The sequence below is a fragment of the Poecilia latipinna genome, unplaced genomic scaffold (genome assembly GCF_001443285.1).
Source record: "Poecilia latipinna isolate Pla-1442-1.1 unplaced genomic scaffold, P_latipinna-1.0 Scaffold4, whole genome shotgun sequence".
NCBI lineage: Eukaryota > Metazoa > Chordata > Actinopteri > Cyprinodontiformes > Poeciliidae > Poecilia > Poecilia latipinna.
Genome location: NW_015112620.1, coordinates 871076 through 886254, shown reverse-complemented (window position 1 = coordinate 886254; position 15179 = coordinate 871076). Strand labels below are relative to the sequence as shown.

Here is a 15179-nt window from a genome sequence, read left to right as displayed (position 1 = left end):
CAAAGCAAACCAATGTCAAACATTAAAATGGTAATAAACCTCCATATTTAATTACAGATTTTAAGGACACTTCTATAAGTGGCTTATTTTTACCGCAGTGGCACCTAAAGTCTTGGTTATGAGGTATACAATGTTTATCGGGGGAAAAAAGCACATAAAATAGATCTTCATATTCTATGCAACATGTCAACATAAAAGAGTAAGTAGAAAATGCAGTTAATGTGTAAAAGTACTTAGTTTAAATCTTCAAATTTCAAAACATTTTAAGCGGTGGACCACCACAAAATAGAGCACAATTATAAAGTGGAAATAGGTTTTCAAAAAAATGCCCCTTTTCCTACGAATAAATAAAACCCAGTACAACCAACAGCCTCCATTAGTGACCGAAATTAGCAGGTATCGTAACTCTTCATTAGGGTTATGGTCGTGGGAGTCACATAGCGCCTCAGCTCAGGTGACAAAACAACCAGACGCCAAATGGCAGCCCGGAAAACTTTACATTTTGAAATACAGCTGACCCAAATTAGTCCAGATATAACACAAGTAACAAAATGCCCTGACACTCAAATGTCCAGAATGTTACAAAAACTTAAAAAGTAGAAAGTGTGAGACATAAAAAAAACACTGAATGGCACATCATGATGGCACATCATCATGATGTGCCATTATGATGATGTGCACATCATCATAATGACACGACTGGGTCAGAGCAGCATCATGCTGTGGGATGCTGTTCTTCAGCTGGGGCAGGAGAAGTGGATGAAATAAAATACAAGGCAACGATGGAGGACGATGAAGATCTTTGTTGAAAAACTTGGAACCGTTTACTTCCTTCCATCCACTTCACAATTTTCAATACATTGTGCTGGTCTATCTCATAAACTCCTGTTAAAATCCATTAACCACCCATTTGATGTGAAAATGTTAATATGAAGCACACCAACCAACTGTAAAGTCTCTTAAACTCTGATGGAGCAACATGTTCCTGACCACAACAGAATAAATGTAAAAATTGGGTTAAACAAAAACATATCTCTGGATTGAAGTCAGGGGATTAAAACTTTTACAGTCCTAAACTTATTTTTTCTCCTCAGTCCAGCTAAATAAAATGCTAAGAGACACAAATGTTACCTGACCTTTTGGGGAAAAAAAAAGAAAAAAAAAGACAAACTGTAAATTCTGATAAATATCTTTCATAGAGAATGTCAATTTTGAAATAACTAATTTTCCAAAAGATGATAGATATGTTTTCATCTGTGGGGTGTTATTTGTGAAAAATAATGTAAAAAGAAAAAAAAAATCACATTTCCAACATAATGGCAAGAAAAAAAATCTATCACTGGTACTTTTAAAGTGTCATTCTGCTGAGGAAATTCAATAGTTATTCCATGGAAAAATGAAAAAAGAAAACATCCTAAATTACATTTACATTACAACCATATTTAAAAATAACTGATTTTTATCATTGTTATTTAAGTTACCAAATGCAACTATAAACTAAATTTGTCTGTAGAAGACTTCTATACTCTTAAATGTTATATTTCCCATGATGCTGACTGAACTTCTTGTTGACATGAACACGGAGTGAAAAGCAACAGCCGTCTTTAAAAGAATGTCAATAAGTCGAGTGACATTTCCTTTGGATGCTGGAGAGTTTCCTTATATTACCTGAGAAATATGTGTTGGATGTATGTTAGTCAACAGTGTAAATGCTTTTATTTTTATATGAATTCAATTAAGGCTAAATTCAAGGAGAGTATACTGAGTGTCTTTACCCTGTAAATTAACAGAGCATTTTAAACTTAATCATTAAATCAAAATGAACAAACTATTTAGTCAGACCTTCAAAAAGGAAAGAAAAAAAATAAATCAGGACAATGGAAAATCAACGACTGCTCTTAAAAAACTTGCTGAGATGATGACACAATAAAAAAGCAGCTTCCAATGTGGACGGCAATATTTTGCACAATTCTCTCCTTCAAATGTAGCAAACTGTGCAGAAGTGCATGTTGGCTTTCATCGCGGATAAACTACAAGTATCCCAAAATGCTCTCCTTTCTCACACTCGGCATCAGTCTTCCTCTTCAGGTCATCGGGTCAGAGCTTCTTCAAGAGGATGTAGGTGAAGAGAGCCAGCACGCCGGCAGTCAGCAGCCCGATCACACACTGATGGATGGTTATGACGTTCTCCAGGGCGTGGATGCGCTCCTCCATGGCGCTGGTGTGGATGTAGTCATAGATGGAGGCGCCGATGCTCCACACCGCCCACACGGCATCCACCACCGCCTTCATGGTGGGGGAGACCATCGAGAGTGGCCGACCTGCCGCCTCATCGGCTGCTGGTCTGCAGCGATGCTCTGCGGGGAGAGGAGAGGGCGACACTCACTGCAGCGTGTGGGCTGAGAACTAAACTTCACATTCAGCAACCAGTTTGGACTTGCTCTTTATGTGATTACCCAGTTTAATGGGTAATCACATAAATACATTATTTAATAGTTTGGGGGGGTTTTCTATTTTCATTTTTCAGTCATCGTCTGCTCATGTGTTTAATTTAGAAACAAAATCCACCATTATGAAGTAATGGGCTGCACTTGTTGACAACCCCTGCTCTCCGTCCTTTCTCAACATGGCAGCATTCGGTGTTCCTTTGTCACAAAGTGTGGTAGAAATATATACAACTATTTGTTGAGGGGTTGGGTTGGGAGATTTTGTTTTCCTCTTATGGTTCTGCCTGTCAGAGTGTGTTATGCCAATGTAAACTTCGGTCTTCATCCTTGTTTGTTGTTTTATCCCATTTAATTAGTGCCTCTAATGTAGACATTGACAGGTTTAAACATAACACTACCCTTCTTCCACATTTGTTAATATTTGCTGTTCAAAAACACAGTTTTTTTTTTTTTATTCTCTTTGACGTTAAGTCAGACTAGATGTTTCTTGTTTTAGGTAATTGATGATTACCTGTTTTTTTTTTTTTAGCTAAATGCTGAGAAAGATTGGGAGAATCTTTTAGAGATTTTTTTTGTTACTTTCTTTAAATGCAGACTTTACATATAATGTCACTGTGCCTTTAATCAACTTGGCAAAACGGTGTTGAAGACGGTGTTGTAGGTTTTCCTATCTAAACAGAGTGCCTCTTCACATTTGCTGTTTACCCTTTGCTTGTAGCAAACTGCAAGTAGGATTTCTTGGGGCTCTTTCAAAAGAACCTTCCTTCTCGCCACTTCTAATAACACCTGAATAACAACATATTTTCCCACCTGAGCTGTAAATGTCTGCAGCTCTTCCAATGTTAGGACTCGTGGCTGTTTCTCTGATTAATGCTCTCGTTGGCCAGCTTGTCATTTCAGGTGTACGGTCATGTCTTGGTGGTGTTTCAGTGGGGCCAGTCTTTCCACTTTTAGATTAATTAGTAGATTATCCCTTATCTCTGTGCTGTGTTCCTTGGTTTTCATGATGCTGTTCATTAATGTTCTCAAAAAAAAAAAAAAAAAAAAAAAAAAAAATATATATATATATATATATATATATATATATATATATATATATATATATATATGAGACCTTCAAAAAACTGCTTTATACTGACATTAAATGAACTTTACTAACTTGCAGCAATTGGACACCTAGTTTTAATCAGGGGCTACAAAGTAATGGATACAAATGTTTGTCATACGTTTCTGATTTGTATTTGTAAGAAAAACAAAACAAAAAACAAAAGAAAAAAGTAATTTGTGTTCTACTCTAAGCAATGACATCACTGTAGTTTGTGGTTTGACTACACAAAATACAACTTGACAGCCTTCGCTTGCTGTTTGACATACAATCAGCAAGTCAATCAGTATGACATCACTGTAAAAACAATGATTAACACATTGTGGCTTCTATATATACACAGTTGTCACCAGGACAGTTTGTCCACCTGTTAAAGTAACAGGAACAGCTGTTTATCTCTATACATGCAGGCTCTGCCTATTCCTGTGATTCATGCAACACAACATAGGTTTACTGATGACATGGTGACGTCATCAGTAAACCTGATGCCGTTGTCATCACCAGGCCATCTTTTTATTTTTATTTATTTTTTATTTATCATGCTCAAAAAGCGTCAACATGTCAGGTCTGAATCTCCACTGCGTCCTAACTTTCAGGACATCAGCAACAAGGCGATGGCAGTGTGACGTACAGAGAAATCCAGCTGAGCCCTGGAAGACGAGAGGAAGTTTATGAAGTGAAACTCACCCACACGGTTCAGACGGAGGTCAACATCCGCCCCGCTGGTGCTGAATTATCCTGTTTATAAGAAGCCGGGGTGTCCCCGTTAGACACAAAGTCTGACATTGCCATTCCACAATAAAACTCACATCGACAGCACGTCTCGCTTCCGGGCAGGGTGTTCACGATAAAAGCCCACCCGGCACAAGCGTTTTACGGCAAAGCCATCAGCAACAGGCCTCTGTCGTGAAATATTTTGAGACGCAGGCGTAAACTAAAGGGAAAACTCAGTCTGTTTTGTCAATCCACTTGTATCTTTAAAGACCCAGACATGAAAGCGCTTTTATTTTGAAGCAAACGACCTCGTTATGTGAAACACCTGACTGAAACCATGTGAGATGACAAAACAGAAAATCTGACTCGGAGAGCCTTGAATAAGATGTCAAAATAAAACAACAACAAAAATAAATAAAAATAAAATAAAAGTCATACGCAGGGGTAAATGAAAGTTATAATTGAAACGGTACGAATTAAAATAAACTGATAAAAGCTGCATATAAGCAAAATAAAGCGAAATGCAAAATAATTGTGATTTAGTGGATTGTATAGGAACAAAGCCCCAAACATTAAGCTGAATGGAGTCTAGGACCAGTATCTCAATTAGGACATCTCACGTGTCCTAATTGACCCATTATTGACCTTAACAGCTTTATTAGTGTAATTGTTCTCACCATTATCACTGGATGCCATATCATCACAGAGAGATATTGAGATGAGATTTTCCAAATTTCACATCTTTCCACTTTTTTGAGCCAAACTCTATCCTGTAAGAGATCTAATGCGTACCCCCTCAGAGAGAGAGAGAGAGAGAGAGAGAGAGAGAGGTATATCACTCACTACAGTTACCAGCTGCTTGCAAGTACTCAAAGTAATTACGTAGTCAGTGTCGCCAGAGGTCGCTGTGCACCAACATGTTGCTGGTGAGGGGAGATAACGGGAGAGGTGTGATGAACCCGGGATGTACACAGTCAGAATCGATAAAAAGGGGGGAACACCTTGAGAGAGGCGCAGACGAGCCGCCCCGGAGGCGACGTGCTAAGGAGGACCGGCGGCGGAGTTCAGCCCCGGGCCTGGGTGGCCCGCGTACGGGGGAGAGTCAGCGCGCCGCAGGAATATGTGCAGCTGAGAGGCACATGCTCGGACATTTCTCTGTCTAGAGCTCTTGATCCGTTTTCAAGTCCTCTTTCAGAACAACTACTGCGCCCCCGGACGGAAACCTATAATTGGACGCGAGCCAGTGACGCGCTGAAAATAACCAGGTTAGCGCACAGTACCGGTCCATTTTGGGGAGGGCCCAGCCAGCGTGAGGGCGCAGCACCATATATCACCTCCTTCCAGCTGTTTGGGAATATCCTGCTTGGATTTTTCGAAGCTGTAACATGGCAGTAGTAGCAGTAGCAGCAACAAGCTGCCCTTTCCCCTTTCCCTCCATCGTTCCAGAACTGGATGAGTGGACTGGGTGCGCACAGGGAATCTCACGGCGAGGAGACGCAGACGGGTTTTTTTTTTTTTTTTTTTTTTTCCTTTCTAAAAGGGAGGGAGGGCAGGAGATGGGTGACTGGCACAAGGCGCGACACTGTTGCATGTTGTTTTTTTTGTTTTTTTCCTCCCTGGACAGAGGGAGGAAGATGGGCCAGGGGTTGGACAGTCCGACTTTTCCCAAAAGACAATTCGTCCCCCCCCCCACCCTCTCTCCACTCCCAGAAGGGATATTCTTGCACAAATTTAGGATGCGTGCAACACCAAGTGATCATATATTAGTTGGGCGGCGGTGGCGCCGGAGCTGGGGCTGGACGGTGAAGTTAAACTTCGCTTACAAAGACGCGATCAACAGCAGGCAGACAGACAGGGAGTCAGGCAGCCGCACATCCACCCAGACGCCCCCCCCCCCCCCCCCCCCTTGGCTGCGGGATGCTGACACCTGTCCGGAGCGCAGGTAACCGCATACACACCGACAGGCAGCGCTTGACAGTGGGCATGCACGGATCAGCTCATGTCTCTGGATTCGATGGGAAGTCATGCGGGTTCAGGATTAAACCTGTTGGAGTTTTCCTCCACGGGGCTGCTGAAGGTGTGTGTCAGAGGCTGGGTCTTTGCGGGCAAGGTGAGTCCTCACTTCATTCAACTGGCCTACAAAGTCCCAGTTTCTGGCTCATAAGCCCACCATGACCAAGACAAAAACTCCTCTGACACGAATTTATATATAAAAAAATAAAAAAGAGGGAGAGAGAAAGAAGCTGGGAACAGATGCAGCATACCTTAAAACCCGCCTTAAATAAAACCTAAACTTTATTTTTACTCCAGCACATAAATGATTGCATAAATATATGCAGTAATATGTTTAAATAAACACTTATGCAAGGCTTTTTCTGGCCTAAAAAAAAAAAATCCTCTTCTCTTTGAGGTCTGATATGCCGATTTTTACTGATTCCCCTGTTCACCAAATCATAAAAAAAAACACATGGTCATTTAAAAATAAATCATATTTATATTCATATTTATTCCAGCATAACACGAGCCATTACTATATTTGGGTGGCTTAGTCTAGATATTTTAATGTATTACTTGTAAGGATTATTTTTAAATAAACAGAATATTTAGTTTATCGAAAAACAGTTTATGCTTATGTCAGATTTATATGTAATTTTTTTTAATTCAACACAAAAATAGGAAAACAGTACATCTATATCTATATAATTTAGTGATTTTTTAAATTTACATTTTAATTGAAAAACAACATGTCGAAAATTCTTTAAACTTTTCTCAATAAACAATGAAAAACAACATTTATTTACATTATATCGATCAAACCATCTTATAATTTCTGACTAGATTTTTGCATGTTTCCACTAGTATTTTTTACAATTTATCTTTGGAGGTTAGTTTCAAGTCTGAGGCTGGAACACCTCCTTGCCGTTACGCCTCCTTGCTCCCTCCACAAACTCTTGGTTCAAGTCATAGTTCAGGCTGGGCCGCTCCAAAGTATTAATGTTACTTATCGTCAGAAGAATGTTGGAAAAATGTAAAGTTAATAATTAAGAACTCTCTGCATTTTATTGTTCTAGGACATTTTCTAGTCAAAGAGCCACTTTTGCTCCCACTGTTGCAACATAAAACTCACCTAGAAATAAAACTAAAGCCTCAAAAAACAATTTTCTAAATATTTATTAGATACAATGTTTCATTATATTAACAAGGAAAAATTAAACTTTTTTTTTTTACTTTTAGATTTTAGAGCAAAATGAAAGCTCTTTTACAAAAAAAAAATGTAGAATGAGGCAAGTCTTTTCTATAAATCTGAAAAATAAAGAAATTTAGGTAGGATAGTTTGAAGCCAGTTACTTTTAAATGCCTGTTGTAGAAATAAAAAAAAACAACAACTCCTAAAATGTCCTTTTTTCTTATTGCATTCATAATCAAAGGCATTTCTTTTTTGATGGAGGACCACAGTGACGTGGCCAGAGAGCCACATGTGGCTCTGGAGCCGCAGGTTGCAGACCCCTGATCTAACAATTAGCTAATAGCTATCACTTTTTAAATGGTCTGTGGAATCAGTAGGCTAATCAGTATGCTTCAAAGAAAACCGGAAAGTGCAACCTAACATGCTTGTGTGTGTGTGTGTGTGTGTCTATATATATATATATATATATATATATGCTGCTCAAAAAAATAAAGGGAACATTTCACTTTAATTTTGTGTGTGGCTCCAAATCCAGGCCTCCATTGGTTAATAAATTTGTTTTCCATTGATGATTTTTGTGTGATTTTGTTGTCAGCACATTCAACTTTGTACAGAACAAAGATTTCAATGAGAATATTTCATTCATTCAGATCTAGGATGTGTTATTTGAGTGTTCCCTTTATTTTTTTGAGCAGTGTATATACACACACACACACACACACACACACACACACACACACGCACACACACACACAGTCAGTTTAAATGTCGAAGCAGAGGTGGGTGCTCTATTTATGCAAAATGAACAATTTCAAACTCCAGTCAAACTGGAGAGGCTGTAAATATTTTTTTTTGTATTTATTTTTTATTTTTAATCAAAGTAGACTTTTTATCTGAAGTTACAAAAGTGTCACATGCCCAAAGCGATTTACAAATGCCAAATCATGCCAAAAAGTGACATTGCTAGCCACCATTTATCTGTACTGCACTTGATTGGTTGCTTAAAAGAACAATTATGTTTCAGTAGTTACCTTAACTTGATTACTCTGGCCATGTAAGAAAACCAAAACCTGATAATTCTGACTGTGATTAATTCAGAGATGTGACGAATGAAAATTTGGAGCATGTTCACGAGCAGATCAGTTCAAGATTGAGCAAAAACAACTTAACACAACAAAGTTGAACATACACAGCTGTAGTAATAAAAAATAAATAAAAAAAGCAGAGGTCATTTTGTGAGAAATCACAAAGTACCACTAACTGTTATGTTGAACAAGCCTGTCAAGGAGGGGAGAAGAGGTCTGGTTCGGAGGCTTGTTTCTATATCTGTCCTGACCCCGGCATGCCGCGCATACCATGCTAATGAATTCAGCATCCTGACACTAGATGCTTTATGTAATTAATAGAGCGCAAGGCTAGGGTGGCATCTCCATGCTGCCAGTGACACATAGGTGAGACATTCGCTGAAGTACGGGATTCTTATTTTTAAAAACACAAGGCGGGCGCAGGCATTTTTACAGCCCACCTAAAACAGCCGTGCAAATGAAACAGGACCCCCGCCAAACTGACAGCACAAAAGCAGGGATGTGTCAGCTTTTATTTATTGAGCTGTTAATACTAATCACCACAGGTTATTTTAGGTGATGTATAACACATCAGTGGCAGGTCATTTGTTTTTACAAGCCTGCTATTACTTCTTGAGTCTATAAGAAGTTGCTGTGGACTGGAGTTTATGGAAAGTTGACTCTGGTTCTAATTGGATTCCTCAACACTGTCAGCAACATCCTAATGCTTATTAACGGCAATACGCCGGGGCCACATTTTACACTATTTCTCAGCTGCCCGTGGAGCAGATTTTAAAACAATCGTCAGAGCCCCACAGTCCTCCGCTGTCTCCGTTGTAGGTCCATAAAAACTCAGCGACACGTCGCAGAATGCAGTTTAGAAGTATAAATAAATAAAAGAGTGCAGCCAGGAGCTGTCCATATATGCTGCAAACCTTCGCAAGTGCAAGAGCCAAGGGCCTGAGAGAGGGAGGCTTGCCGCCTGGTTTGAATAAAGCATCACGGCTGCAGGGAGCTCTGGGATAGTCACCAAGTCCGCTGATTAAAATTGTGATATTAAGCAGTGCTGGCTCCTGCTGCTGCCTGCCAAGCTGCTCTCAGTGGCATTTTCATATTGTTTAAAAGGCCCAAACGGACTCATCTCGCCACTTGCTGTACAGTGCTGCTTTTACCCCTCTCCATTCGATCATATTCTCACACTACCAGCTTTGGAGCATTTCAGACCTGCTTTAAGTAGTCCAGTGTGGGTCAGAGAGCTTGTTTGTTAAAAGCCGACATGTGTAGCATTGCATAGGATGCATGTGGAAGGATTGTGTGTTTACTTCCACCGTGAAATCACACGGAGCGTTACTTCTTGGAAATTCTGCTCTGAACTCGTTCAACTCCCCTTTTAAAAACGTCACTGCAAATTCCAATAAAGCTCTGCCATTATAAATATGCAATTCACAAATGCTGGAAAGCAATCCAAGTTGTTTTACTACAGATATACGTGAGCCAACCTTTTCGAAAAGGTCAAACTCCACAGGTTGCGGTCACTTTCCTCTGCTTCGACTGAACAGACATCAGTTATGCTCAGAATCATGTTTGACAACCCGACAAGCGTTGCTGTTTGATCTCGAACATTTGGAATGAGAGACAAATTCTAGGTTAGGCAGGGAGGGAGAGGGGGGGGAGGGGGGGGAAGAGGAAAGGCAGCAAGAAAAGTGAGGGACTTTTAGGGGCAGCTGTGTTTTATTAACCCAGTCATAATGCCCCTAAAAATCCTTATTGCTCTTGCAATGGTCAACAAGGCTCCTGTTGCAACATGTCGAGGATCTCAGAGCAACATGTAGGGACATGTTGCGCTGCTGGCCAAGAAGCAATTGGGTAGTTTTGATCGGGTCACTGACATCACACTCAGAGATTTTGAACTAATAATAAAAGTCACAGAGTAACACATGTGAAGAGGGAATCAAACTTTTGATTAAATGTCAGTGAAGATAAGCTTGGGGTTGCAAAAGTTTGCGATATTGTCAAGGGGGGAGGGGGAGGCAGAATGACCAGCATTTCTCTACAAACTGTGGAAACATTTCTCTCTGGCAGTGTGTTGACTTGTGTTGTCGTTATGCATCTGCCGAAGTCGCCCCAGTTTAGTATTAATATGCAGATGGGGAAGCCGACACGCTGTGTCCTTCTGTGTTTTGACATTGCCACAAAGTACCAAGGGAGACGCTCCAAGACAGAGACAGAAAGGAAGAGCAGTTGTTATTCTAAAAAATATTTTAGAGTAGAACAATATAGAAATGCAGGGCGAACAGATTGACAGAACATCAGCTATGCATAAAGAGAGAAACAAACAGGCAGGAAGATGACAAGGAAACAGACAGAGAGGAGGGAAAGACTGAGAGGCAAGCGGGCCTTTCAGGGACTCCAGACTTGGGTGTGGTGTGCTGGACAGTCATGGCTGGAGAGTGGCTGGTATGGAGGTCTCGATATTGGTGAATGAGTCATCACAGGGAGCGTATTCGGTTGAGTTTCCCTGCAGAAACGGCTGCTGCTGGAGGAAGGAAGAATCCTCTTCACAGACAAGGGGACAGGGTGTAAGGGAAAGTGTGGATGATGACTCAGGGCCATGAACCACATGGCGATGGAGAGGGGAGGGAGGAATTACTCATCAGAGCATGTGGAATCTCATATGGCTATCACAGGACAGGCAATGTGCTTCCCCCAAGGCTGCCGCTCAACCGCCATCAGTCCCCGAGGTTCCAGCTCGACACTGTGGACCGGTGGGGGCCCTGGGGATGGCGTTTTAACTTCTTTCATAAAAGCAGGGTCCGTTACAGCTTGGGGGCAATGGAAAGTCATAAGGCACAAACATTGATAAATGAATTCTTTGGCAAGGCTGAAATGCGCTCCAGCTGCGTTGAGTCACACGAAATTCCCCGCAAATGTTCCATCTCTTGTGACTGATGAGGATAAGCAGGAAATGCGCATTAATATTTGACAGAAACATTGGGTTTGCAACTGTGGATCTTTTGATAAGCATGGGTTTAGCTTCATAGTGGTACTCAGAGATGTGGGGACTTTGGTTTAGCTCGGTGGAATAGGGCAGTTATTGTCATTACTTGAACCGGCAGGGCGTGGGAGGTCACACTGGCCCAGTTCCTGGTTCAAACAGAGAAAGATCGTTAAAGGTCGTTAAACATGAGTTTCACCTTATTCACCATCTTTTTACGATCAGGAGGGTAAATTATGTCAAGTTGATGTGTCCCTCCTTCTTTTAATTAGGCAACGCTGACAAAAATTCATAACCGGAGAAAATTGAGAAAAGAAGAAATGAAAATGACTTTACAAATATGTCTGCCCGGTGCGGAGTGACATTTTAAGGCTTCTTTTCTTTTACCCTTCAGCTTACATTGTCACGTCTGTGTAAATCCATCTTAGAAGTGATGAATGAGCCTTTACAGTGAGCTTACGGACGATAAAGCCGTGCAGAGTGATGACAAGACAGTAAATATGGACAAAAAGGACTGCCCACATGACATCCACACTGTCTACTCTTTGTCTGCTTTGGATTCAGCAACTGAATCAGTAGAAGTCTTTGGTGTAAAAGTGGTGCAGAATAAGGCATCAGTCGATTGGTACATGACAAAAGGGGATAAAATCAACAGGAAGGCTTTGACATAATGCACCCCTTTGGTTCTCATGTATAAATGATCTCTATGCAAGACATAAAAAAACCATTGTTGTGCAACAATTTAGATCTACTACGCATCTATTGTTATATATGCATATTCTGCAAAAAATGGGGATCAGTATTCCTCTTCGGCTTGACTCAACAGGTGAAATGGGCACACCCATAGCACCAGCTCATACCCTCCTCTTAGAAGTGCCGACACCATCCCAGTTCTAACAGTTTCCATTAGGGTGTGGGCTGACAGGGCTCCAACAGGAAAACCACTAAAATCCAGAGCAAACACTGCAGACAAAAGCTAGACAATGAGAAAAACTGGAGCAGACCTTCCCCAGAGTGGATCCCTCCTGCTATACCCCCCTGACCTGCTTTCAGCAGATAGTGACGGCGACTCATGATTAACCAGACATCAATGAGGAGGGGAATGTAATCGCTTATTTTAAGATTCAGTCATAAATTCTTATTTAAATTAGCTGAAGAGCCACGCAAACAAGAATAACACTGACAGGTGAAGTGGATAACACTGAGCATCATCTTACAAGGCTGCATGGTGGTGCAGTTGTTGGGACTTTTTCTTTGCTGTAAGAAAATCCTCAACGGCACAGACCAGACCAGCCTCGCTCTTGGTCCGTGTCTTCACTGCCTTTCTCTCTGCCTCGGGGTTTTGACATCACCGATTCCTCCACGTGTAAATAAAACCATCAGAACTTGCAGTGTGTAATTTCCTGGTCTTCCTCATTTTTACCTGCCAGCTAGGCTTGTACTTTTCTCAAAGTGCCATGCTGTTTGGAGGCAAATTCTAGCAACCCTGACAGTTAGCACCACTGAGGACTGAAGGAGTCACAGTCTGCTATCACTGACGGATTTGCTATTCAGATTGAGCCGTGGCTTTCCTGTATCATCGCCGTCTACTGCTGCATTTGCAGACAGTTAAAAAGTATGACTAAAGTGCATCCAGAGTCTACTTAACATGGAACAGCTCTTATAAGTTTAAAATAAGGAACAATCCTGTATTTCAAGGAATGCTTGGCAACCCTACTAACAGCTGAGTAAGCTGTTATTGCTTGGCTAACAGCTCATTTTATGTTTTAGGTGTACATCCAGAATAAAGCTCTCCAATGAAGGAAAACCCCACTTTTAATTGCCAGAAAAAAGACTATTATGCCATTAACACTGAACTGTACTCTAATTGTAGTAGTCAGGATTACCAGAAGCACACAGGTCGCTCTGTATAATTGCATGTAAGGCTAAGAAAAGCCAACAGACAAAAAATGTAGCATTTGCATTTAATATCTTTTGGTCCATTTGTTTTAGCTTGTGGTGCTAAAAGTGATTTCCGGCTCCCACTGCCGAATCCTTTTGATGGTACGGAGACACAGATGTTTCCCTGCAACCCTTCCAGACATTACCACCATCCCCACTCGTGAAAGCATTCCTGGACGTGCACCAATGGTTTAAAAGCAAGTTATTGTAAAGATCCACTTATTTGTTTTCAGGCCTCATAAAATAAACGCCCCGAGAGACAGATTGCAGTGAAGAAGATCTGAAAAATGCATGGAAAGGTCAAAATAAATGCTACACATGACTTGAGCTGGAGGAGGAGGAAGAAGAGGGGGGGCTTTTCTTTATCTTTCACACTCAGATCAGAATGAGATCTGCAGCTTCACAGGATCTCGTAGCTGTGTACAAGATCATGTGAGACACAAGTGCCCTTAGCCAGACCTCTTGTTGTTTGCTTGCTGTAGAGCAGGTCACAGGTTTTCTGCACTCTTACGGATTCATTTCAGCCCAGCCGTGCTGCATCTTCAGCTGTTTATCTTTGTCATTGTGTTTGAATAAGAAAACAGTGGGCCTACCCAAAGAGTGCTGCCGGTTGTGTTGTTTAAAGACTCTTCGCTGCAGCACAAAGAGCCCTGCAGAAGTTACAGTCTTCAGCTACTCTTCCACTTGGGCTGATCCTGTTTTCAACCTTGTTTTTTTTTTGTTTGTTTTTTTTTTGTCCACCTGCAGTGAGGGGCATTTTCCAGTTGTTTTCTGGCGGTTTGTTGCCAACAGGGCTTTTTGGCAGCTCCCAGCAACACTGTCTCTTTGCATTGCAAAAACAGTTGAAGGCAGCGCTCGGCTCAGCGTTTGTGTGTCCCAATATTGGGAAACCGTGATCTCCGCAGGGCGATTGGCAGATGTGCGTTTGATGCTTCAGATACACTCATGCCAGCGAGTGAAAGAAGTGGGTTTGTATAAAAAGGGCAAGGAAAAGCAAGTCTTTGTTTTGGCAGAGCGCTGCTTGCCAAAGAAGTGGATCGGCAGCCAAAGCTCACCAAACAAACCTGAGGCGCTGAGTGCTTTATCCATTCAACCTCTTCATGAGTCAAAATGACAAGGAGGCCATTTTTACTCTCCGCAATATCCTCTCTGCTGCATTTTGTTTGAGCTGAGAGGTCTACCAGTGAGCTGTGGTTAGCTGCGGCAGGCTTTTTTCAGAGTGGGTTTTTGTGTGGTTGTAAATGTGACCAAGAGCTGCATCTCTTCAGACGTTGGCTTCTGAGATTTTTGAGAAGGAAACAGAGTCATTTGTTTGATTGTAATTAACTACATTTGTCTTAATGAACATCAGTTTTTTAGAGCTCCATACAGAATGACAAACGACTGAAACTCAATTACAAAAACACAATGCTTTGCATTTTTACACTTCTTTTAAGATGATCAGTGTTCACAAACGTGTAATCATGATCTATGATTTTCTTTTTTTTCATGGTGTATAAATATGACAAAGCACAAAATATGACAAATTGCAAAAAAGGTCAATTTCTTTTTGTTATTTTTCAAAAGGAAACAAAAGGTCATGCCATTTAGGAAAATGACATATATATATATATATATATATATATATATATATATATATATATATATATATATATATTTATTTATTTATTTATTTATTTATTTTTTTTTTTTTTTTTTTTTTTTTTTTTGTTTATTTTTTCCTTTC

The 15179-nt window shown here is 40.8% G+C and overlaps 2 long non-coding RNA genes across 2 annotated transcripts in view; one reads left to right on the top strand and one right to left on the bottom strand.

Moving 5' to 3' along the window:
- Positions 1-26: 26 nt before the first annotated feature.
- Positions 27-4329, bottom strand: LOC106963164 (uncharacterized). The gene is made up of 2 exons (XR_001428144.1): positions 4240-4329; positions 27-2357 (listed from the first exon to the last, which is right to left on the bottom strand). It is a non-coding gene; the product is annotated as an uncharacterized LOC106963164 (long non-coding RNA).
- A 637-nt stretch (positions 4330-4966) lies between these two features.
- LOC106963214 (uncharacterized) overlaps positions 4967-15179 on the top strand; it is a 27993-nt gene continuing 17780 nt past the window's right edge. Inside the window, exons 1-2 of the long non-coding RNA XR_001428153.1 lie at positions 4967-5054; positions 5097-6208. This is a non-coding gene — a long non-coding RNA (uncharacterized LOC106963214). The remainder of the gene's footprint in view (positions 5055-5096; positions 6209-15179) is intronic.